The sequence below is a fragment of the Propithecus coquereli genome, unplaced genomic scaffold (genome assembly GCF_000956105.1).
Source record: "Propithecus coquereli isolate 6110/MARCELLA unplaced genomic scaffold, Pcoq_1.0 Scaffold126, whole genome shotgun sequence".
NCBI lineage: Eukaryota > Metazoa > Chordata > Mammalia > Primates > Indriidae > Propithecus > Propithecus coquereli.
Window position 1 is genome coordinate 541,214 of NW_012136747.1, and position 24,646 is coordinate 565,859.

General features: G+C 44.4%; 1 protein-coding gene across 3 annotated transcripts in view; it reads left to right on the forward strand.

Moving 5' to 3' along the window:
• Positions 1–5,813: 5,813 nt before the first annotated feature.
• The window catches only part of PACSIN2 (protein kinase C and casein kinase substrate in neurons 2), a 101,288-nt gene continuing 82,455 nt past the window's right edge, over positions 5,814–24,646 (forward strand). The window contains exon 1 of one of the 3 annotated variants that reach the window (XM_012638104.1): positions 5,814–5,869. The gene's annotated coding sequence lies outside the window, so the exon portion shown is untranslated. The other 2 variants (XM_012638103.1, XM_012638106.1) reach the window with 2 other exon arrangements.

A 24,646-nucleotide genomic window follows, 5' to 3' on the forward strand; every position in this document is an offset into this window, starting at 1 on the left:
AGACTGTAAGCTGCTTAAGGACAAGTATGGTGCATCACTTAGTTTGCAGGTCCCAGAGCCTAGCATAGAGAGGGTGCTAAATAAATGTTTGTCAGATGGTTGAATTCAAACATAAATGAAGGAATTTATTTCACCAAATAAATTATTATTTATACCAATAAAACATTAACATAATATGGCCCTAACTTTATTCCTGAAAATACCCACAAATGCACCAGAAACTGTGCTCACATTGTTTTTTGAATTTCAGACCTTTTTCTGGGGTCATTTTCCATCTTCAGTGTGTTCCCCAAAGAAGGCTCAAGCTATTCCTAGGACTGTGGGGCTGTCTGACATCTTAACCACCAATAGCTTATGTTAGAAATCCAGGTATTGCTTCTCCTGTTGGCATTTGGGGATTTTATAAAACGCATAAGAAAAAAATTAGCATGTTCCCTCTATCACACTGGTGCTTTGAAATTTTTCTGCAATTGGGCTTTCTGCTTTAATTTATTTGACTTCACTTTTTTTTAATCTTTGGAGAAGTGCCAGTGAAGCAAAGAAGCTTATGTAAAGGGTTTTAACTTTTTTTACTTTGCCAAAGATAGAACTGGTACTTAGCTCTTTGTCCTGGCACCTTCTTCTTTGATAGAGAATGTTAGACATTTGGCTTGGTTTGTTCCTTTTTAATTATATGTGTGGGAGCAGTAAAGGCAAGATGGCTCTAGTTGTGTCTTGGCTCACAAAAAACATGAAAGGCTAACAAGTAGGATTTGAAAATAGCCACTACCTTCTTCCCAAGCAAAAGGAAAAATTTTTTAAAAATATGGACCTTTCATGATGTTTTTATAGAATCTATTCATAATTATGATAAGTTTCTAGAATTTAAGATTTACTTATCATTTGAAGACAAAGAAAAGCCAGTATCTTAAGTTATCCTGTTAGGTTTTGCTGGCTTACTCTCCAGCAGCTGTGGAAACCTGTCACTGAAACCTGGCACGTCCCAGTCGTGTCAGTGGCACTGCCTTGCTTTGTATTGTGGTGATAGTGGGGAGAACCTGAGTCAGCCTGGTGGGAAAGCGGACCGTTTGGGTTCATCGACGTCGTTGGTGTATGGCAGAGGGTCAGTTATTCTACGGATCGAGATCCAGTAAAGCACACTTAGGCTAAAGTGACACAGAAGTTATTTTAGTCTTGAATCTGAAGCACCTTGCAACACAGTTCTTGGGTAATGTCAATCACAATTGCATTGCAGATGCAGATGCTGGTGAGTAGGAGAAAGTTCTGTTACTGCAGTTCTGCAGAGGGCTTTTCTTCCTTTTTCCTTTTTTTCTTCCTTCTCTCCTCTCTCCTCTTCTCTTCTTCTCCTCCTCCCCCTCTCCTCTCTTTCTCTTTATTGAGATATTAATTTACATACTATTGAATGCATCCATTCAGGGGCTTTAATAAGTGGATATACGTATTTTTAGCCACTGACCCAGTCAAGGTAGAACATTTCCATTGCTCCAACAGTTCCTTGTGCTCCTTTGAAGTCAATCCCCACCCACCCCCTGGCCCCGACAAACCTTGATCTGTCACTATAGATTAGTTTTGCCTGGCGTTGAATTTCACGTACAGAGACACGTACCATGTGTGCTCTTTGCGTTGGGCTGCTTTTGCTCAGCATAGTGTTTTTGTGATTTGTTCGTGTTGCATCTATCAACATCTTATTCCTTTTGATTGTTCTCCATTGTGCATCAGTGCCACACACAGTTGGGTTTTGATGTCCTGTATAGAGATGTGTAGCAGAGAAATCTAGGTGCCGCAGGAGTGTATGCATGGTCTTTTTGTAGTTACCCCTCCTCCCCAACTTTCTGCAGCAACTGAGGAAGGCAGAGAGGATGAGCAGATTTCGGAGAGTCCTCTTTTCACTGAAGCCGTGAGTAATGCCATCCTGAAATAGTGTGGCCTCTGAGAACAACTCCTGGCTTGTGGCAGCTAATCCGATCTTGGTTTTGCCTTTCTGGAGATGGGAGATTAGAATTCCTAATGGTAAAGGCTTGTAATCAGGGGGGGCTCCTCTTGAGCTTTTGCATAACTTCCACCATCCCTGCTGACGGACTACCTGGCTCTGCATTTGGGGCTTGCTAAGTTCGGGGATCCAGGTATGCAGGAACCATGGAGCCTGTCCAGTGCCAGGGTACCAGGTACCCCACCCCCACCCCAGCCGCCTGCGCTGAGGTGTCTTGCTTTGCCCTTGCCCCGTCCTGGCTCAGCGGTTAGGTTTAGCCCACTGGGGAAAGACTGCAGCACAGAACTGCAATCTGCAATATTTTATTAACAACTCAATACTGTGAGCCCATAACCACTTCAGGAATCACCTTGTAAAGAGACAGCGGCTGTTGGGCTGGGAGACAGAGGGGATGACAGCTAGAGAGGACAGAGTTTCTTTTTGAGGTGATGGAATGCCCTAAAATTGACTGTGGTAGTGGTTGCACATACCTGTGAATATACTATTAATAAATATCATTAAATTATACACTTTGAGTGGGTGAATTATGTGGTATATGAATTATATCTCAGTAAAGCTAATTTTTTTTTTTAAAGCAATGTGGCATTAGAGCAAGGACAGACCAGCAGAGGAATGGGGAAAAAATCACTTTGTAGAAATTTTATTCTTTCCAAGTGACATGGCCTGTGTTGCCAAATATCCTAAATTTCTGCACAGGTCCAGTTCCATGGGAGGCTTGGGTGTGGCAGAAAGAGGATGGGCTTTGAAAGTATCGGGTGGACCTGAGTGTGAATCCCTTTGTGCCATCATTAGCTGGGTGACCTTGGGCAGGTTGCTTCATTTCTCTGGGGCAATATCCCGAGTAGTACCTATCTTACAGTCTTGTGAGAGAGCTTGGTAAACAGCAGCCACTTCACCATGTGACAACCATATTACAAAAGGCCTCAGATAAAAGAAGCAGCCTTGTTAGAGGCTTGTCCTGACGTCTTGGAGTTACGCTGGGTGAATGAAACCGCTGGCTTGCATTGCCTCTGGGAGGACCCCCGTGTGTGCTGTGTGCATGGAGGAGGAGGAGGACTGAAGGATGTTGCTGCTAGTCTTTAGCTAACTTGGTGGACTCTCTGTTTCTGCCTTAATCCACATGGTTTGAATAGGCTGGTGGCAAGCTCTTGGAGAACCAACTCATGTCCCCTCCTTTGGGAAGTCTTCCCTGACCTTGCTCTGGTTCATTGCTGTGTCCCTCAGGCCTTGGGACACACTGGATTCTAGCAAGTATCTGCTTAGAACTTTTTTATCTACTTATACTTTTCTCTGCCCATACACTGTGGGCCAATTCAGGGGCAGGGACCTTGGTGTCTTCAACCGTGTTGCCCTAAGGCTCTAAGCACTGTGCCTGGCACTAATGTTTGTTGAATGAATGCCTAATGGTTTTAAGTCTTTGGTGACAGAAACCAGATCAGAACTGGAAATTCCGGCTTAGGCACCACATGCCAGAGGTTAGCAGGTGAGTTTCCCTGGAGCAGTATTTCTGCCCCAGTACCACGTGGGGGGCTGTACCACTCACTGGCCCAGGACAGGGGAGCTGCCTGAGCCAGGCTTGTCCTCTGCCAGAGAACACTTTCCCTGCCTGGAGCCCACTGAGAGGTGTGGCTGACATTTTGGGCAGGGAGAGGGTGCCCCCAGCCACACTGGAAGCCGGTCTCATTATTTTACAGTTCCAACATTGTATTCTTAACTCAGTTCAAATTAGTTTTCTCCCCCTGCCCTCCCAACCTTGCTCTGGTAACTGGGCACCGCCGGGAAGGACCCGGAAGGCCTCCACCTGCACTAGGCGTCCAGGCCACACTTTGCCTGAGAGGGGACATGAGGGTGCTGGGGCAGCTACTGCAGGGCAGTCTTGCCCTGTTTGGGGCCCGGACTGACCCTCAGCCTCCACTGCACCCAGCCCTCACCCCTCACCCCTGTGGGCCACGGGGCAGTTACATGACCTTGCTATACCTCAGCTATCTCGCCTGGGAAATGGAGGTAACAATATTTACCCTCATAGAGCTATTTTCACAGTTAGCCAGAAATAAAGTAAGCACTGTATAAATGTTTACTGAGTAGCCTGTGTTTGTTGGATTGAAAAAGAGAGAGAGAATGCGATTCTTAAACAAAATGAATAAAAAAGAGAAACAAAGAGAATAAATGTACCTCACTGTGATTGTCACCCTCCCATGAAAAAGAATTTTCTGGCACCCTGGCTTGATGGAGAGAACAGGCAGGCAGGGGGCTTGCTGCCCCCCGGCTTAGGTGCTCAGTCTCCCTTAGTGGCCGGCCTGGTGCTCCCTGGTGCATCCCTCAGTGACGGTGCAGTCGAGTTCGCTAAGCTGACTGCAGGGGACATCAGGATCCACTCTCGTTCACTTCTCTGTGGGGGGAAGCGGGGAAGACTGGGTGGGGTGGGGAGGGGTGGTAAAGTAATTTTCCAAGTAGTGTAAATTGTTATCATATGTCAAGTAGTAGAGTCTCATGTTGTGTGGTCTTTGCTTTATTGGTGTTTTCTGTTAAGGAATTTCTAAACACAAGATTCTAGAACGAGATTTTTAACCTATTTTGTGTTATAAGGTGAGACTATAAGGTGGCTATTTAACTAAACAGTTTTGAATAAATATGAGTAGCAAGAACACTGGTAAATAATGTGTATCCACTTAGCACATTTCCCCCTTGCAGTATATTCTTTTATTAATTATTTTCCCATCTACATACTTCCCCTTGGGCCCTTGTTGTAAGGGGGAGCTTGCACTGGCCCTGTTCTGGCCACTGCCACTGAAATGTAGCATCTCTGCTCGCCATGGGGGATGGAGGGAGTTGATGTGTATCTTCTGGGAGGGCATCTTGGGGAAATTGAGCCCTGGAGATACTTGTTTCCTGTCTGGTTTTGCAGATTAGTTCCAATATCTGCTCTTTCCTGTAGTGTCTGTATTTTGATATTGTTGAGGATTTTAAAAAACTTTTCATTGTATAATATACCTACATAAACGTGCACAGATCGTAAGTGTGCATATCAACAAATGTTCACAAGTGCCGCACACCTGTAACCAGTTCAAGAGCCAGGACGCTGCTCAGATCCCTCCTGCTGCCCCTGCCCGCCTGCTCTTAGTGGGGCCTCTTCTTTGTGCCTTATGAAAGAGGATCCCTTCCTCCCCACCTAAAGTTATGTTAGTGTTTTTTTCCTTCACTTTCAATTCTTTATGAAAATTGAACAAGTAGGGTGTTTTTTTATTTGTACTTCTAGCTGGTCACGCTTGCATATTTGAGTGCCCTAGTTCTTAGGAAACAGCTGTGCTGCTCAGAGGTGGTAGGGTCGCCTGCATGTCTCCTACATGAGGCATCCGGTCATCTTCCACTGATAAGCTATGCCTTGGTGTGCGTAGTCATGGGAAGAAGTTGAGTTCTACATGTAGGGGCAATGTAAGATTATCCTGTATGGGTTAAGACCCTGTCACATTGACTGCTGGACACCCGGTTCCTTAGATACAGAGCATGTCTTTTTTTCTCTCATAAGCAGTAGGATCCCAAATGCAAGAAGAAATTCTAAGACTATTGTGTACAGTGCAACTTAGTTTATATATAAGTTGATTTTTTGGAGGACAGTGTGAATTGTGTGCTCAGACCTCCTTGACTGTCCACGGAAATACTGAGATTCCTGTTCAGCCACGTTCTGAAAAGAGCCTCAGCAGGCAGGAGCGCGCAGCCCGAGAACCTGGTGTACAGTGAATGCAGCAGTGTAGGGGAATGACCTTATCTCGGCAGCCAACAGGAAATGATGAAATGTGCTGGGAGAATTCAGCTGAGAGCCGAGGTCAGACATACCAGTAGGGTTGGGAAGAGGCAGGTACGGAAGCTAATCAGAAAAACGTGAGTGTGCTATTTAAGGCTTGCTTTTCCTTTAAAGTAGACCTTTTTGAAAGTAAAATTTTCGTTGGTTTTTTCCTCAGTGATTGATTTAACAGAAATCTCACCACCTAAGCAAGCATACCTAGTTTTAGTGTTCCTTGAAATGTTCAACTAGTTCAATATTAACCGAACAGTGTGGAATGTTTTTTCCAGAATGCTTTGAGAAAACGTCAGAGTAAGTGTTTTATTTTCTTGGTGAATAGATTTTTGGCTTAAACAAATGAAAGACTGTGCTTTATAATTTGTGACTCTGGTTTTAGAACATATGTGCATGCTTCCTTTCAAAATAGATGGAATAACTTTGCAACTTTGCTTTGGCATGTTTTAGACTAGCTGACATACTTCTAACTGTATTTTTTTCTTACCGAATAGCTAAATGAGTTACTTGAGTTAACTGTTAATAGAGGGCCTCCCCGCAATTTTAAGGCATCATGTTTATTACATGCTGCCATTTTCTTTCTTAACAGCCAAATCTAATCTACATGTAAATGTGCCTTGTGAGAAAAAATGAACAAATTAGCTTTTCCAGTTGACTATAATCGCTGTTTCGCCGTCTACCAGACTCCCTGAATTAGTGTGCTGCCTGCTGCAAGCCCCTCCCCACCCTCCTCCTGAGTCAGTGCTTTCTTATTTCTCTTCTCAGCTGGATCGTGTGCCCTTGTCCCCCTCTGAGGGCTGTCACTAGACACTTTGTTTATATTTTTATTGGATAGCAAAATGTAAAAGTTTATTGTTTTAATAACTGAGCAGCCTTACATACGTATTTAATTATTTCTTATCTTGGAAGTCATATTCTAGAATTGAAAAATTATGGCTCCCCCTTTATTTATGCAGTACTGTAATTCTAATTAGAAGGTTTTATTTATTTATTTATTTTTAATCCCAATACCTAAGTGATCCATCACTAAGTGAATTATACTTACCGGATTACCTATTGCTGTGAACGTTAAAAAGGCAGTGTCCTCTTTTCTCCAGAAAATGCTTGCAGGTACAGTCTGTGCCACATAGAGAAGCATGTTTTCCTGTCTGTGATTTGTTTATTTCTAACGCTTTTCGGGTTGCGTAGGAAAGGTTTCTAGAAACCCCCAAGGTATATAGTATGTCTTTTAGACCTTAATCAGGTCCACCAGGTCTATCTTTGCTCTTGTAGCTCCGAATATTTCTTTCTTCAGATCTCTTCCTTCTTGACAATAAAATGTTTTACTGAATTCTAGATGAACTTTAAATGCTGCATTTATGAAAATAATAAAGAGGTTTCATAAGTCATACCAAAGCATGTGTTGTAGGTATAAGATTTATGCCAGTAAGTAAAAATAAGCCCTCCTCTTTTTTTTCTTTCTATATAGTGTTAGTCCTTTGAATTATTTGCCTGTCTACACAATTCTATTATTCATTTGGCAGCATAATTTAAAAGATGGGAACATGATATTTAGAATTGCAGTGGCTCTTAGAGTCAATACGCCAGGACCCTCACTTTAACAAAGGAATTGAGACCCAGAGGTGAAATGAGTTGTTCAAGGTCACATGGCTTGTTGGTAACTAAGTGAGTCTGGAACCCAGGTCTCCTGGCATCTGGATCATTACCCTTTCTATGTCAGTAATCTGCTTTCTCCATGTTATTATCTCAAGATTGATAGCACTTGGCTAACAGTGGCTTTTTTCTTCTAATGGGTCTGTTTTAATTTCAAGTACTCAGCTTTTATTCAATAACGGTTTCCCTATAAGTACCATTTGGCATATATGTATAATGAATTACCTCAAGTACAAAGAACATTGATATTTCTCCCTCTGAGAGATAGCTTTTCTTTTCTTTTCTTTTTTTTTTTTTTTTTTTGAGACAGAATCTTACTCTGTTGCCCTGGCTAGAGTGAGTGCCGTGGTGTTAGCCTAGCTCACAGCAACCTCAAACTGCTGGGCTCAAGCGATCCTACTGCCTCAGCCTCCCGAGTAGCTGGGACTACAGGAATGTGCCACCATGCCCGGCTAATTTTTTCTATGTATTTTTAGTTATTCAGATAATTTCTTTCTATTTTTTTAGTAGAGATGGGGTCTCGCTCTTGCTCAGGCTGGTCTCGAACTCCTGAGCTCAAAGAATCCGCCCACCTCGGCCTCCCAGAGTGCTAGGATTACAGGCGTGAGCCACCACACCCGGCCTGAGAGATAGCTTTTCTTAAAAAGAAAGTTCTCAATTTTATTAAGTTTTTCTTGCCTCTCCCCTGAACTAGGTCTTATTTAATTGTTATTGATGTAAGTGAACTTCATTATGGGATTATCTGCTAGATGAGAACGCCAAACTTAGCAGACAAGTACTCAATTCTTCTTTGAAAGCAGATTCTTCAGGATATGAAAGGGAAACCCTAAGCATTTCAGCCCCAATTTTTTTTAGCATTTCTGCATTTCAGCCCCTATAAGGAAATACTGACAACTCTAAGTCTTGAGCTGGACTGAACAGGTTTTGGAATATGAAAGACTTTAAAATAATACATTATACTGTAAATAAAGAAGGAAATGATTTAATTGATAAACGTAGAAATTACTTACAACTTTCCAGAATCATTAAAAATAGTCTGTGTTGGCCAGGCGTGGCTCACGCCTGTAATTCTAGCTCTCTGGGAGGCCGAGGCGGGTGGATTGTTTGAGCTCAGGAGTTCGAAACCAGCCTGAGCAAGAGCGAGACCCCGTCTCTACTAAAAATAGAAAGAAATTAATTGGACAACTAAAAATATATAGAAAAATTAGCCGGGCATGGTGGCGCATGCCTGTAGTCCCAGCTACTCGGGAGGCTGAGGCAGAAGGATCGCTTGAGCCCAGGAGTGTGAGGTTGCTGTGAGCTAGGCCGACGCCATGGCACTCACTCTAGCCTGGGCAAAAGAGTGAGACTCTGTCTCAAAAAAAAAAAAACAAAAACAAGAGTCATTGATTTGAATATATGAGTGAATGAACAAATGAATTGCAGAATTTTCCTTTCCATAGAGATTGTTTTTTTTTAAGAGACAGGATCTCACTTTGTTGCCCAGGTTGGAGTGTAGTGGTGTGATCATAGCTCCCTGCAGCCTTGAACTCCTGCCTCAGTCTCCCAAGTAGCTGGGATTACAGGCATAGAGATACTTTTGAAGGCACTATAGTCATGTTTAAGGGAGCTGGTCTAAATGCATTTATTTGCACATCACAGTTCTGCACTGATATCAAGTGGCAGGCTAGGTATCTACTTAATATCTCCTCCAGCCCTGGGACTCTGGCTTAAATTTTTTTCTCACTAGACTCTGTCATATATGAATCATAAGAGATGAATCTTTATGTGAACTCATGAAGCATATTGTTCTATTTTGGGAAACTTTTAAAGAGTCAGATGGAAAGGACCCTGAATTTGCAATGTGTACCAGTTATCATCACTATAGTACAGGATTTAAATTTTCTTTTTGTTAACACGAAGACTGTTCTATGAATTTCATACTCAGCTTGTTTCCCATCAGGATTTGTTCTGTAGTAGAGTCCTTGAAGGGAATCGGGGAAGAATGATTTTGCTGGAAAATGCTTACTTGCATTTATTTGTATTTTCATTTTGTATTACATCAAGATGTTGATGTAATTATTAATAACAAGCCAAAACACTGAACTTCCGAATTTGGAATTCTCTCTTCAACTAAGTTGCTAACAAATATTAGTAGTGCTAATTTAGCAAAATAAATGAGGCAAAAGGCAATTTGGGGGCCAGTGAAGTGATTTCTCTACAGTTCTTTTCTGGTATGAACTGGCACATAAAGAAAAAATAGCACAGGGCATAGTGGACTGATGACCAGTATCCGTTGACTTTGGAAAACAGAAACATTTTGTACCTTTGCCAACCATGGGGGTATTCAGCTAAGGTTCGCGTAGTGAGTCAGAGCCTGCCTTACTGTGCAGGAAGAATGTTATTTATACACAAGACCATGAAGCCATGAAGAAAAGCATTAGGCCCACTTTTGGAGGAGAAATCTTTGCATATGTTGAACTCTAAGACATTAAATTTATTCTTAGGATCATCCAATAAACTAAGGTTGAGGAATTTGAATATGGGATGGTAGAATTTGTCGTAATGAAAAGTCATGGTGTGAGGCTTATGTAAATAGTAATTGTCCCAGTACCTGACGGCTTTCACTGGTGGGCATTCAAGTGCCTGAGTGAACTCTGCTTATTTCCAGCCATCCATTAGGTTACTACTGGGGGACAGTCCACCTGGACTCTGGTTAGCGGGGTCAGTTGATTTGTTAATTTGTGCACGCAGACATGCGTGCATTCATTTGATTTATCCACGTGGTCTCTTGTCTACTCGGTTCACATCAGGCACTCTGCTAGACTCTGGAGATCCATAGATGGACAAGATTGAGTTCTTTCCCCTAAGGAGCTCACCGTCCAGTGGGGTAAAGAGACTTCTAAATCGGCAGGGTGATGAGTCCTCTTGAAGAGCTATTGAGACTTTATTCTGCCATGAAGAATGGGGGAGGTTGGGGAAGACTTCACAGTTTGATGGTAAGGTTGGGAGGGAGTGGTTTGCCAGGCAGACAAGAGAACCGAGGGAATAACATGTGCAAAGACAAGGAGGTCAGAAAGAACATGCCAGACGTGGGAATTTGACGTGGCTGGAGTGCAGTATAGATGTCAATGTGTTTCAGGCACCTCACATTTATCAGTCCCAAACCAGTTATTTCCATTGCAAACCAGTTCTTTCTTCTGAATTGTTTCTTTTTTTTTGGCATTACAACCTACTGTGCCTCCAAAACTAGAAACTTGGAATTCCTGTTCCTCCCCCACTCCATTCTCTGGCATCATCAGTCACTCTGTCCTGTCTCTTCTTCCTCTTGAATATGTGCTTCTTTCTTGGTCTCCTAACCATTTCTCTTTCTCCAGTCTTGAACCTCTACAGCTGTGCTGTCCAGTATGGTAGCCACCAACCACATGTAGCTATTTACATTAAAATTAAACAAAATTTAAAAGTCAGTTCCTTAGTTGAATTAGCTGCATTTCAGGTGTTCAATAGCTGGTGGCTGCCATACTGGACAGCCCAAGTCTAGAGACTCAATGGGGCTGTTCTCCACTCTCTGTCCAAGGGAACTTTCCTTCACAGGTTTTGACAGGGTCATGCCCTGTAACCTCTGGATAAGGCCTAAAGTTTAGTGTGGCCGTCAAGGCTCTGGAGGCACCTCTTCTACTTCCTTGTATTCAGCTGCTGCCTTTCTTGCTCCTCCCCTGCTGCCATAGCCTTCATTCTGCCCTGCCTTTTAACCTTTGTACATGCTGATCTTACTCTCTCCAGAGCACCGTTCCCTCTCTGAGCATTCCCCTCTCCCCTGGCTGTCCTCAGATCGATCTCTCCTCTTTATCACCCCCCCGCCCCGCCGTGTCCTTGTGACCACATGATCACACTTGCCTCTCAGAGGATGTATGTGGTGCTTATCATGTGGTATTGTCCTTGTTTCTAATTCTGTGGCATTCATCATAGCATAGTGGTTAAGCTTTGGGGACAGACTTAATTTCAAAACTAGCTGCTTACTTGCCAGGTGGCTTTGGACAAAGTTATTTAACCTCTCTGAGTCTTAGTTTCTTCATCTGTAAAATGAAGATAATACTTTTTTCCTCATGTTAAATGAAACTTCCAGCACCATACTTAAATATATAGCTCTCAAACTGTAGCTGAGAGCTCTCATTCTAAATAGATAGCATTCTACTATCCATTAGCCTTGCTAAAACTATGTCATCTGCCAATAATAATGTTGCTTTTCTTTTCTAATTCTTACACCTTTTACTTTTTTTTCCTGTTGCATTGGCTGGGATCTCCAGTGCAATTTGAATAGAAATGGTGAGAAGCAGAAGCAGCCGCCTTTCCTTGTTCTTGTGCTTTCTGTTGATATTTGCCACATTTCTTCTGGTGAGATTTTTTGTTGTCCTTTTTTTTTTTTTTTTTGATTGAGGTCCATTGTGTCCATTCCCCATTGTGTTTGTTTTCTTAGTTTAGAAATTAAATTCTTGGTCTAGTCCTTTAGCGGTTATCCTAGATATTTTTGCATACTTAAAGTCTAAAGTAATATCTTTTCTCTTAAATAACAGAAGGATTTAAAACATTTTAATTCCAGACCCCTCCCAACTTGCCTAGTATTTTTCCTGCATTTTTTAATCCTGCAGACTTGATGCTGTGTTTCACATAGTTGATGCTCTTTGGATTCATCCATGTATTCACCAGTATATTTGCTTACCATTCCTTCTCGTGCTGCAGGCTTTCTCTCCGAGCTAATTTCCCTTTGCCTGAAGTATACCCTTTAAAGTCTCCTTTCCTGCAAGAGTGTTTTGGGTGGTATACGATTTATCTGTCTGGAAAGTCTAGTTCTTAAAAACTGGTTTTGCTGGGTAAAGAATTCTTATTGGGCATTTATTGTTGCTCAGCACGTTGAGTGTATCATTCCAGGGATTTCTGGCTTTCACTGTTGCTGTTAGTCCAGTTGTCATTCTTTGTAGGTGATCTTTTTCTCTCTGGCTGCTTTTATGATCTTTTCTTTATCTTTAAGTTTCTGCAGTTTTACCTTAACTTGTCTTGGTGTGGCTCTTTTTCTGTTTCTTTTAAAAATCTCACAAGGGTTCATTGGGCTTCCTTAATCTGTGATTTAGTATCTTTCAGCATTCTTTTTCTTTTTTTCTTTTTAAGGAAAAGGAAAGAGGAGTTTATTAATTTGCTAGCAAATGAGGAGGTTGGCAGACTCCCATCTCTCTTTCAGCATTCTAAAAAATTATCTTTAAATATTGCTTCTTCTTCATTCTTAATGTTATTTCTTTCTGGAACTTAATTAGAAGCAAGTTAGGCTTTACTATTTCCTCCAAGTCTATTAATCTTTCTTTCATATTTTCTCTCTCTGTTTCCTCAGAGAGAAGGCTGGCATAACCACTTACTTATATTCTAGTGTTTCCTCTTTAAACTTGCTATTTTGGTATTTTCTGATTCCTTTATTTCTTGTCAGCTCAGTGATGTAATTATATTTTATTGAGATTTTAAAATTTTTCAACAGGAGAGTCATTAGGATACCTGGTTTGCCACGCTGCTGAAAATAGAAGTGCGTTCTCTCATGCCGTGTGTCTGTACTAGAGCCTCACCCGTCCCTTGACTCACTCGTTCCACACGTGTTTACTGTGTGCCTGTTACGCATCAGTGCTAGGGATACAGGGGCAAACAAGACAAAATCCTGGTCTGTAAGGAACTTACATTCTTGTGAGTGGAGAGAGATGATATATAAATACCTAATTTGGCAGATGGGGTTCGGTGTTATTAAGAAAATAAAGCAGAGTTGGGGTGGAGTATCAGAAATGGGGGAGGGTTGGGAAGACTTTCTTAAGAAGATGTTTGGGCGGGTATCTGATGCTGTGAGGCAGTGGCTCTTGCAGAAACTGCAGGAAGGCATTCTGGGCAGAGGGAAAGCAGCTGCAAAAGTGAGCCTAAGCCTGGAGCATTTGGAGAAGCACAGGGAGGTCAGTGTAGCCAGAGCCCAGGACGGGGATCAGAAGGAGCTGAGGCTGGTGCTGGAAGGAGGGGGCTAGCTTGCACAGGGCCGTGTGGGTCAGGGCGGGGAGTGCCGATACGCCGATACCTCACACTGTCTACACGTGTTCCAGGCCCAGCATGACCCTGCACTGCTCTGGGTCATGCCTTCTTTTCTTTCTCATGCAGGCTCCTCTACCTGGGATGCCTTTCCCTGTTTCCCCAGCTGCAGAATTGCCACTGAAATGTCAGCCCTGGGCACCTTTTTGGACCCTCTGTGTGTCCCCTAGCGTTTCATGCAGAACTGTCTCCTAGTTCTTGGCCACTGTGTTGGAGGAGGTTGTTCAGGTGTCCATCAACCCCATGAGCAGGGAGTGCCTCAGTGATGGGCACCTGGCTTATGTGGCTCAGTAGCTGGGCCACAGTGGCGCCTGGCCCCTGGTCATCATCACTCTGGCTGCTTCTGCTTATAGAGGGCCCCTGTACTCCAGGTGCTGTGCCAGGACCCACACGGGTGCCATTTGACCCACACAACCTCTAAGGCAGGTGGGATTCCGTTTTACAGGTGAGCAGTGTCAAGCACAGACCTGTTAAGTATTTTGCCTGAAGCGAGTGGATCTGGACCGGACCATTAAGAGGTCACCCACCGCCAACATGTCTTGTGAAGAATCATAGATGCAGAGACCTGGGTTTGTGCGTTGTGTTCTTTGGTACTGTTCGAGCCGCCTCTCGTTTCCAGCTCCTCCACTTTCACCCCTTCAGCCAGGGCTGCAGCCCCTCTAGAGGATTCTGCTCAGACTTTGGGGCAGAGAACAGCTTCCCAAACTGCTTTTTCTCTACACAGGAAGAGAAGCCACTCCTCCTTTGTAGACAAAAGGCCACAGAGGCACTTTGTGGGACAGGAAGTCCTGCTTCTAGAAGGGGCTGCCTCAAAGTGGAGGGGCTGAAAGAAGCTGAAGCAGTTGACCTGGAGCCACTCTGACTCATGCACACTGTCAATAATGTCCTTTGTTTCATCTTGGGAACCTGCTGCAGGAGGCCTTGGAGAGTGGCCTTGCCGCCGCCTGCTCCCTGCGGTCAGGTTCCCCTTCTCCCTCCTTCCCTGCCATGTCTGCCCTTGGTGAATGTCCCCATTTTCTGCTGAACAAAGGGCAACCTCCTGACCCATTCTATATTTTTTTCCTTCTAGTTTTGCCACAAGAATCTTTCTGTCTCATCCGGGCCTATGTGACTTTCCTTTTTTAGGATTTAAGTGCTTCTCTTGAGTTGGAAAACTTACAGCCTAAGGAAGAGATATCCCACTGGGCAAGTACTTCTGACTGGGAGGAGGATTCTCGAAGACATACTTGAGGTAGCTCAGTAGCTGCTCTGGCAGTGATCCTCAAAGCTACACAGAGAACCTCAGGGACTAAAGGTGAAAGGAAAGTGCCTGAAGTGATAGCCCAGTTCCCTGCAACTTCATCATACGTGTCTCTCATATCTGTGGCCATCCGTCACTTGCTGGATACTGCCCTTAGGATGTGAGGACACTCTGGTGTGAGCAGGCAGTGGTGGCAGAGCTGGGCTGATGCATCCTCATGTGTTCTCCAGTGCTGGTCCCCAGCTGGATGTGAGAGAGCAGTGCATGTATGCATGTGTATGGGGGGGGTCACTTGGGTGAAGGGATTGTTTTATTTTTTATTTATTTTTTGAGACAGAGTCTTGCTCTGTTGCCCTGGCTAGAGTGAGTGCCATGGCGTTAGCCTAGCTCACAGCAACCTCAAACTCCTGGGCTCAAGCGATCCTCCTGCCTCAGCCTCCCGAGTAGCTGGGACCATGCCCGGCTAATTTTTTCTATATATTTTTAGTTGTCCAGATAATTTCTATTTTTTTTTTTTTTTTTTTTAAGTAGAGACAGGGTCTCGCTCTTGCTCAGGCTGGTCTCGAACTCCTGAGCTCAAACAATCCGCCCGCCTCAGCCTCCCAGAGTGCTAGGATTACAGGCATGAGCCACCGTGCCCGGCCTGGATTGTAAGGTTATGTTGGAATAACCACCTCTTCAGTCCTGGGCAGGCAGCTTTACATGTTGTGGTATAACTGGGAGTCCTTGCTGTGTGGACATGGTAGTAAATCAATGGGCTGTGAAATGAGGCTTTGTTGATTGTGATTGCCCGAGCAGTCAGTGCAGGGTGTGTACATTGGTGGCGCAGAAGTCACATCTGTTGAATATGTTTAATCAGGGGTAATAGAAACTTCACTGAGCTTTCAGTGACCATAGGTCATAACCCTTTTCCAGATTTAGAATGGTAGAAGATCGTTAACTATAGAGACCTTTACCATGCAGCCCATCCCCACACCACGGAGAAGTGTCACGGGGTGAATTCAGCCCCTGTCCCACTCAGGTGAGAAACCTGGGACAGGTGACTCAGGACCTCAGCCTCTGTTTCACTACACAGAAGATAGGACCTGTTGCAGATGAACTGTGAGCATTGGAGGCCCCGTAGAATGGCCCAGAGTGTGGTAGGCATGCAGCGTGTCACTGCTGTCACCAGGCTCAGAAGCCAAGTGCGCACTGTAATGTGTGCATAGTTCCTGGACATAGTCCGCTCAGTAAGTGCTTCCTTTCCCTGTCCCCAGGGACAAATCCTTAGGCTTTATTATCTTTGTCCTTACTTCCCCCTTTGACCGTGGCAGATTTAGGGCACTCGAACTGCCCCATCCTGGGTTATATTAGATATATTGCATTATACTCACAAGTGGTTTAAGCATTTTTTTATGTTATTAAACTAATTGAGAGGATTTTTACAGTTTTGATTTTGAAACTATTTGGCCATGAAAAATTTTCTTCGCTGCTGCCACCTCTTCTAATTCATCAGAGGGGACAGCATGCACGAAGGGTTGGAGCTGAGGGAGCGTGGGTTTGTGTGGAGCTACATGCAGATTTTAATGGTGGTCAAAGTGTGCACAGCGTGGCCAGGAGCGTGGTGTGAGTGGTGGGGCTGGAGGGGGAGTAGCTGTTGGCCTCGGGAAGAAGTCTTGGAGGGATTTTGAGTAGAAGCATAACCTGATCTTCCCACAAGACACACTGCCACCCTGGTAGAGTCATGGAGAGTGAAAGGAAAGGGGGGCACTGGTTGGGTGGCTGGGGGTCAGTTAGGAGGCTGCTAGTGATCTAGGAGAAGGCGATGGTGGCCTTAACCAAGGTAGCCCTCGTCGTGGGGAGGGGGTGAAGTAGGTGGATTCAGGAGATATTGAAGGACTGGTGTTGTCAGGTCTTGGAAACTGACTCAGTGTGGGTGGGGTTGGGCATGGGAAGAAGAGCAGTTTCAGGCTTGAGGAGCCTGGTAAACGGTGGGACCATTTCCTCTGGTGTAGGAAACCCAAGGACGGAAGCAGGCTTGGGGAGGGAAGGAGCGGGTTTGCAGGGACTGTGTGAAGGCCAAGTGGAGGCATCCATTAGGCAGCTGGGCCAGAGAGCAGGTCCAGGGCGCGAGGTTAAAGGTGGTTTGGTGTGTGGGAACGGAGAGGTTGCTTAGATAAAGTATGCAGGGGGAGAGGGCCCGGGACAGAACCCAGGGAGCTTTGGCAGCCAAGGCTTGGGCAGAGGAGGAGGAGACAGTGTGTAGACACAGGGGCGTGACCGTGGAGTGGGGAGCCCTGGTGGTCTGCTGAGAGTGCGAGGGCAGGAGATGCCATAGGCAGGTGGAGAAGGTCTGCAGGGACCCTCCAGGAGAGCTGGGGGTGCTACTTGGAGGCAGAGGCAGTGAGGAGGGTCCCTTGGAGGGGCATGGGTTCCCCAGTCACTCCCAGCAGATGGGCTGGGATTCTGGAGGAGGCCACAGTGCCATGGTAGAGGGTGGGGCGTTCACCAGGCAGGTTGGGAGAAGAATTGGACACAGTGGAGTTAAGGCTGTTAGTTCCAGTGGTGCCCTGAGGCTAGGAGGCAAAACTGGTAGCACCAGCCAGCCCAGGACAACAGAGAGCCATGAGTGGAGTTCAAGGCCACAGGGCCGAAAAATGAGAAGGCTATGCCTGATGAAAGACAAGTCCTTATTATTGCTCTTGAATTTCTGGTGAGTTTTTCCCATTAATGTGAATATTAGTCCAGTGGAAGAAAACATGACTTTCAGAGTTAAGGAGGCGGCTCCGTGATTACAAATAGGAGTTGACTGAAAGTAAACACGGCTGGGGGCAGTTAGAGGACGTATCCAGAAGGTCTGGATGAGGATGCATTTGTGTGTGTGTCTGCCGTATCCAGAAGGTCTGGATGAGGATGCATTTGTGTGTGTGTCTGCCGTTCTGCAGGGCATTTGGCACCTGCAAACGAGGGAGACTATTAAAAGACCTTGTAGGGGCCCACCCTCCTCCTCCCTCTCCACTTTGAACTTGAAGAACACCACTTACTGAGGAGCTCCCCCCTAGTGTCAGAGAACTCACTTTTTAGTGAGTTCTTCTCTGTGTAAAGTCATAACCCATTCTGTTGAAACATCAATCCAGCTTTGCTCTATGAAGGAGGAATAATATTTCCCTTCTCTAATTCAAATACAGCATCTTCAAATGCACACACCGAAGTCATTTTACAGACGGAGGCTCAGGAGCCCTCAGTGCCCTCACCGCAGCATCCTCCAGCCCTTGCCATCCTCCTGCTCGGTTCTGTCAACCTGATTAGCTGTTGGTTCAGACGTCAGTCACTTAGCAAATATTTGAGCGCCTACCTCATGCTGAGGACTGGGGTCCAAAGATGAAAAGACATAATCCTCACCCTCAAAGGTTGTGCGTAATGGATGTACTGTTGTACTCTGCCTTTTTGCTTGTGCCCAGATATAAAACAGCTCATGGATTTCTCCTTTATAATGGCTGTGTGCTGTCCGTCCTGTCAGGTCCCCATGCTTTCTTAGCTTTGAGCATTTGGCTTGTTTCCAGTTTTTGCTGTTAAAAATATTACTCTGATGAATATTTTGTTCACGTTGTTTTTTTCTTTGACTTTATTTGCTTGGGGCATATTCCCTGGAGTAGGACTTCATGGTCAGAGGTTGGTAATTGTTATATGCCCTGTTCTGTAGTTCTAGATTTTTCCATGAAGCCTATCAGCAGTGTTAGAGCACATTCCTATTTTCTTATAGCTCTACCAAAACTGGCATTATCATATTTTTCTTATTTTTACAAGTTCTTTCCATTTTTTAAAGGAAAAATGCCTCTTCCTTTTTTTAAGGAAAAAGTGTGTTTTTTTTCCCCACATGGTAATTTGTTGTATTATATTTGGCCAGGTTATATTTCAGTGCCAAGTGAGCCCCAAGTCTCGTACTTTAACGTGACAAAAACACCTTTCTCGTTCACTCTGCATGTCGCCTGTGGGGTGACTGGGGCTGTAATTCCCCAGAGTCATTTGGGCCAGGCGGACTCAAGAGACACCCTCCCATAGCTGCCACTCGAGGCTGCCTCAGTGGGTGATGCCGTAGAAAGGAGAGGGCTGGGGACATCGCATAGACTTTTCATCAGTTATGTGGCCAGGACTCTTTATGCAGCCTGGCTTAGCCGTGAACCTCCTGTGAGCACTCCTGTCTCTGCCCCTGCTGTCTCTTCTCCTGTTTGCTCATCTCTGATAACGTCTTTGTACAGCGGAATTGGATCCTCTGTCTTCATGTAAGTCCTTAATATATTTTAGGTAATAAGATTTTTATCAATTGTGTCTTTTTCTTTCCTTACTTTCCATATTCCATTATATTGCACAAAGGTTTAAATAATTACATACGTTTTGGGCCCATCCATGTTTTTCTCTGATATCTTTTATTTCTCTATTATCACAAATTTATGTTTTTCTCAAAGCCAGAGAATAAGCTGTTTTTTTCTGGTTTGCTTAAAATAGATTTTATTTGGCTCCTATGACACTTCAAATTCATCAAAGTTTATAATGTCAAGTGGTTTTAGTCTAAGTTAACTTTGGTCCTTCGCAATGCCTGTTCTGCAATGTTAAAAAAAAAAAAAAAAATCAGGTTCATGCCTGTAATCCCAGCACTTTGGGAGGCTGAGGCGGGAGGATTGCTTGAGTTGGAGATTACAGTGAGCTATGATCATGCCACTGCACACCAGCCTGGGCAACAGAGCAAAACTTTATCTCAAAAAAAGAAAAAACTTAAAATGTATCAGAGACCTAAATGTAAGCACTAAATCTATATAACTCTTAGAAGAAAACATAGGCATAAATCTTTGTCACCTTCGATTAGGTGATGATTTCTTAGATATAACACGAAGATATAAACAACAAAAGAAAAAAATGGATAAATTGGACTTCATAAAAATTAAGAACTTTTGTGCTTCAAAGGATGCTATCAAGAAAGTGAAAAGACAACTCATAGAATGGAAGAAAATATTTTTAAATCGTATGTCTGAGTAAGGGCTTATACTTTGAATATATAAAGAACTCTTTAAACAAGAAAAAGACAAACCAGTTAAAAATGAACAAAAGATCTAAAAAGACATTTCCGCAAAGATAATATACAAATGGCCAATAAGCACATGAAAAGATGCTCAGCATTGTTAGTCATTAGGGAAACACAAGTCAAAACCAGTGCGATATCACTTCATACCCACTAAGATAGTTATGATAAAAAAGACAATAACAAGTGATGGTGAGGATATGGAGAAACTGGAACTGTCATACACTGCTTGTGGTAATGCAAAATGGCACAGCCACTTTGGGGAACAGTCTGGCTAGATGTTGGAAACACCTGACTTTGGAAAACAGTTTCTCAATATGACCTAGCAATTCTACTACTAGGTATCTACCCAAAAGAAATGAAAACATATGTCCACACAAAGACTTGTACACAAATTAATAATAGCCAAAAAGTGGAAACAATTTTCCGCATGTCCAGCAACTTGGATGGGCAAACTGTGGTAAATTCACACAATGGAATATTATTTGGCAACAAAAAGGAATGAAGTACTGTTACACGCTACAACATGAATGAACCTGGAAGACATTATGCTAAGGGAAAGAAGGCAGTCACAAAAGACTACATATTGTATGATTGCATTGGTAAAAAATGTCTATAGAGACAAAGTAGATTAGTGGTTGCCAGGGGATAGGGGTGGAGGGAGTAGGGGATGACCACTACCGGTATGGGGTTTCTTTTTGGGCTGAGGAAAATGCTCTGAAATTGACTATGGTGATGGTGGCACAACTCTGAACACAGCTAAAAGTCACTGTGTAAATTTTAAATGGATGAACTGTGTGTGAATTATCTCAATAAAGCTGTTAGAAAAATAGCAAAATTTTCAAATACTTAAACCATTGTCTCTCCCATAGCCTCTCCTAACTAAATAATTCCATTCCTTTGTCTATTTTTGACAGATGCGTTCAGGTCTTTTTCATGTGCATACACAGAATTTTATTCTTTTAGAACCTCCTAAACTGTGACTTCCAGGATTAAACACAAAGCTCCAAGGTAGGGGAGGAGGAGGAGGAGGCTGTGGGCTTTCGGGTGGGGGTTCGTCAGCTTGAAGGGAAGCAGCTGGGAACAGGGAAGCCCCAGGACTGAGGTAGATCTCCTTCCAGGCCATGCTAATGAGGGCATGGTGTCTGTGTCCCCAGGATGGGGCTCACATTCTGGTGGCACCACTTCCTACCTAACTGACCGTGGAGCCAGGGCTTCTCTCCTTGTCCTTTTCCATGCCTGTAAAAGGAGGAGTGGTTGTTAAGGAGAAAGTGTGAGAAGTTCCCCCGGGCAGCACAGGCCCTCTGCATGGAACCTGCATTCCCACTGAGGGGAGCAATGTTATTCATTCAGCAAACACATGTCAACCCCCTACTGTGTACAGTTGCTGAGATTCAGAGATGAAGACGACTTGGACTCACAATATAAAGACTTACTCTGCAATGCGCTGCTTTCCTTTCATTGCATAGAACAGAAAAATCTATTTTTGGAGCAAAATGACTGTCCTAATTACCGAGTAGTTAAGCAGGAGTTTGAGTTTTTAAGCCAGTGTAGGCTTTCCATTTAGTTTTACTGTTGATTCTCCAAGTGGCTGGCTATGTAGTAATAGTACCAGATGACATTTGTTAAGCTGATCACAAAGATTGTCCTCCTGCCCCAGGAAAAAAATCCAATTTTAAAAATGTAGTAATTTTGTCTGGTGCTAGGTAGAGAATTCCCTCATTCAACAGTTTATCAAGGGCCTGGTAAACGCAAATGCCACTAACATGCAGTCTCTAAGAAGTCAGGGACTCTGTCTTGCTGATTGTGGTCTTCTGTACCTGGAACATAATAGGTGCTCAAGTTATGTTAATTAGTAAAGAAGTGAATGACTAGAGGGACTAACCATAATGTGGCAATGATAATGACCTTGCATTCACCCTGAGAGGTAGGCAGGGCTGAAGCCTCTCTGTGGCGTAGTAGGTAAGGAAACTGAGACTGGCGAGGGAATGACTTACAAAAAGTTAGGCAGCTTATAAAAGCCAAAGCAGCTGGCTGGGCACGGTGACCCACGCCTGTAATCCTAGCACCCTGGGAGGCTGAGGCAGGAGGATTGCTCGAGCTCAGGAGTTCGAGACCATCCTGAGCAAGAGCAAGACCCTGTCTCTACTAAAAAATAGAACTTACTTGGACAGCTAAAAATATATAGAAAAAATTAGCCAGGCATGGTGGCACATACCTGTAGTCCCAGCTACTCGGGAGGCTGAGGCAGAAGGATTGCTTGAACCCAAGAGCTAGACGTTGCTGTGAGCTAGGCTGACACCACGGCACTCTAGCCCGGGCAACAGAGTAAGACTGTGTCTCAAAAAAAATAAATAAATAAAAGTCAGAGCAGGCACTAGAATCCAGGTCGCCTGACTCCATCTGTATGTTCTAGTCCCACCCAACTTTGAAAGCATAAATAGTTATATATTTTTCATAACAGTGTTGCCCCGAGGGATGTATCCCATTCCCACTCTGGGCTGGCCCTGAAGGAACCGGGAGGGGAACAGAGCCAGACTGCGCAGTTCTGGCTCTGCTAGGCCTGTTCTAAATGAGTCACCTTTAATAATTTCTCTTACAAATCTTTAGATGAATGCATATTCTTGCATTGCTGTTTGCATTCTCACGTTAATATCAGATTTGAAAATGTGTCATTTTTGTCCTTTTTAAAGTAACTTTTTCTATTTTAAACCTGTGGAATGTCAACTCAGTGTTTAGGTTGGGGAAATCTTCAGCCCAAGTCTCCACATTCCCAGGGTGCTTGCCAACAAGAGGCTAAAAAAACACTGTTGTAGAAATCAGTCCAAGGCATGGGGTGGATCTGTCAGCTGACATGTTTCCATTACATAAGAAAAATGAGTTTTGGGGACACGTCTAACTACATGCTGTTAACTCCAGCTCTTGGCTAAATTAGGTGGGTGCACTAATAGCTGATGGGCTGGACTAAGACCAGAGGCACGGGGCCTCATCCTACCTTTGCTGCCGACTCTCTGCAACCTGAGGCGGTTTTGTCCAGAGCGAGCCATCGGAACATGGCCAGGATGGCTTTTTCTTTGAGCTATTGGGATGTTAAAGACACCAGGAGTGAAACATGGTTGTTTTAAGGGTTACGGGTGAGTCTACAGCTAGCATTTTCTTTAACACTGATTCCTCACCTACGGTATCCATCACCTTCACCTTCAGGATCTGCACAGACAGCACTTCCTCTCTTCCCTTCCCTTTGTCTTCCTGTCTTATCTCTTGAGCACCTGTTTTGGGTTAGACGGAAAGGGGAGAGCCCCTCCCTCACGGAGCCCCAGGTGGATCAGGAGGAAGGTTCCTCACCAGGGACGGCACAGAGGGGCATGCCCACTGTCCCAGACTGTTGGGAGGAGATGGCACAGACTAAAGGGTCCTGAGGAACATCCAGGTGGCCCGTGCAGGGCCATTCACATTTGTACATCTTCTGCTTGCTGTGGTCCTGGGCACACAGCACATACCCTGTAAGCTCTTCCCAGAGACCGAGCGTCCCTGACTGCTCCCAAAGCCTGTCATGTAGGACAGCACCTTGTTCTCGGTTTGCTTCATTTCCTCTAAGATTGTCTGAAAAGGGAGGTCAAGCTTTTTAATACCTCCTCGAGTGTCCCAAAAATGAGGCTTTTAAAGCATTTTCTGCATTGGGGGTCTTTCTTTTCTTCAAGCCAGTTTTAAGAATAAAATTAACTGGCACACCCTTCTCTGGGATCTTCAGAACCATCTTGATACTCATCCTCGGGCCTTAGGAATTCACTGCTCAATGTTCTCTAATCATACGTTCTGCTTCTTTTTGAGCCCAGGAAACAATTTAGAAACTAGATCTCTAGTGCACTTAGAGAGTGAGTGATTCCAAAAGACCTTCCCCAAACTTAGTGACTACTTGGTTTGTTTGAAAAACATTTTAAATTCTGCCCATTTTTTTTTTTTTTTTTTTGAGACAGAGTCTCAGTCTGTTGCCCAGGCTAGAGTGCTGTGGCGTCAGCCTAGCTCACAGCAACCTGAAACTCCTGGGCTCAAGCGATCCTTCTGCCTCAGCCTCCTGAGTAGCTGAGACTACCGGCATGCGCCACCATGCCCGGCTAATTTTTTCTATATATTTTTAGTTGTCCGATTAATTTCTTTCTATTTTTAGTAGAGACGGGGTCTTGCTCTTGCTCAGGCTGGTCTCGAACTCCTGAGCTCAAACAATCCACCCGCCTCGGCCTCCCAGAGTGCTAGGATTACAGGCGTGAGCCACCGTGCCTGGCTTCTGCTCAATTTAAATGGCATTAGTTCTTAGGTTTGTCAACTTGAATCTAGCATTTAGAAGGTGATCTTGTTTTACTCTCTGCACAAGTGTGGGTAGGAGGCGGGGAGCAAATGAGCTGAGAAAAATCAGCCAGGCAGGAGCAGGTGAGACTTCAGTATGATTCTAAAATCATCAAGTGGAAGACTGAAGCCTTCCGGATACTGGGGTCCAGACTGCTCGAGCTGGGAGAGAAGGGCTCCGTGTCTGTGTGGCTGGCCACCAGATGGTGTGGAGCCCGGGGATGCTGACTTTCCTGCTTCTCGGAGCTGCGTGGAGTTGCTTTTCTTTGGTAGGAAGATCTGGGCTCCCATATCCCCACTCCTTACCCACACTGGGGCCTTGGGAGTGTTTGAGTCAGAGAGAGCTGAGTTCAGTGGCAGATACGGGACTTGTGACCAGGTGAGAGGTACAGTAGGTGAAAGTGTTGTGTGCCCGGCTCCTCCTTGTACAGCACTCTTGAGGACAGGGATCATGTATATATTCAGCATGTGGTAGTC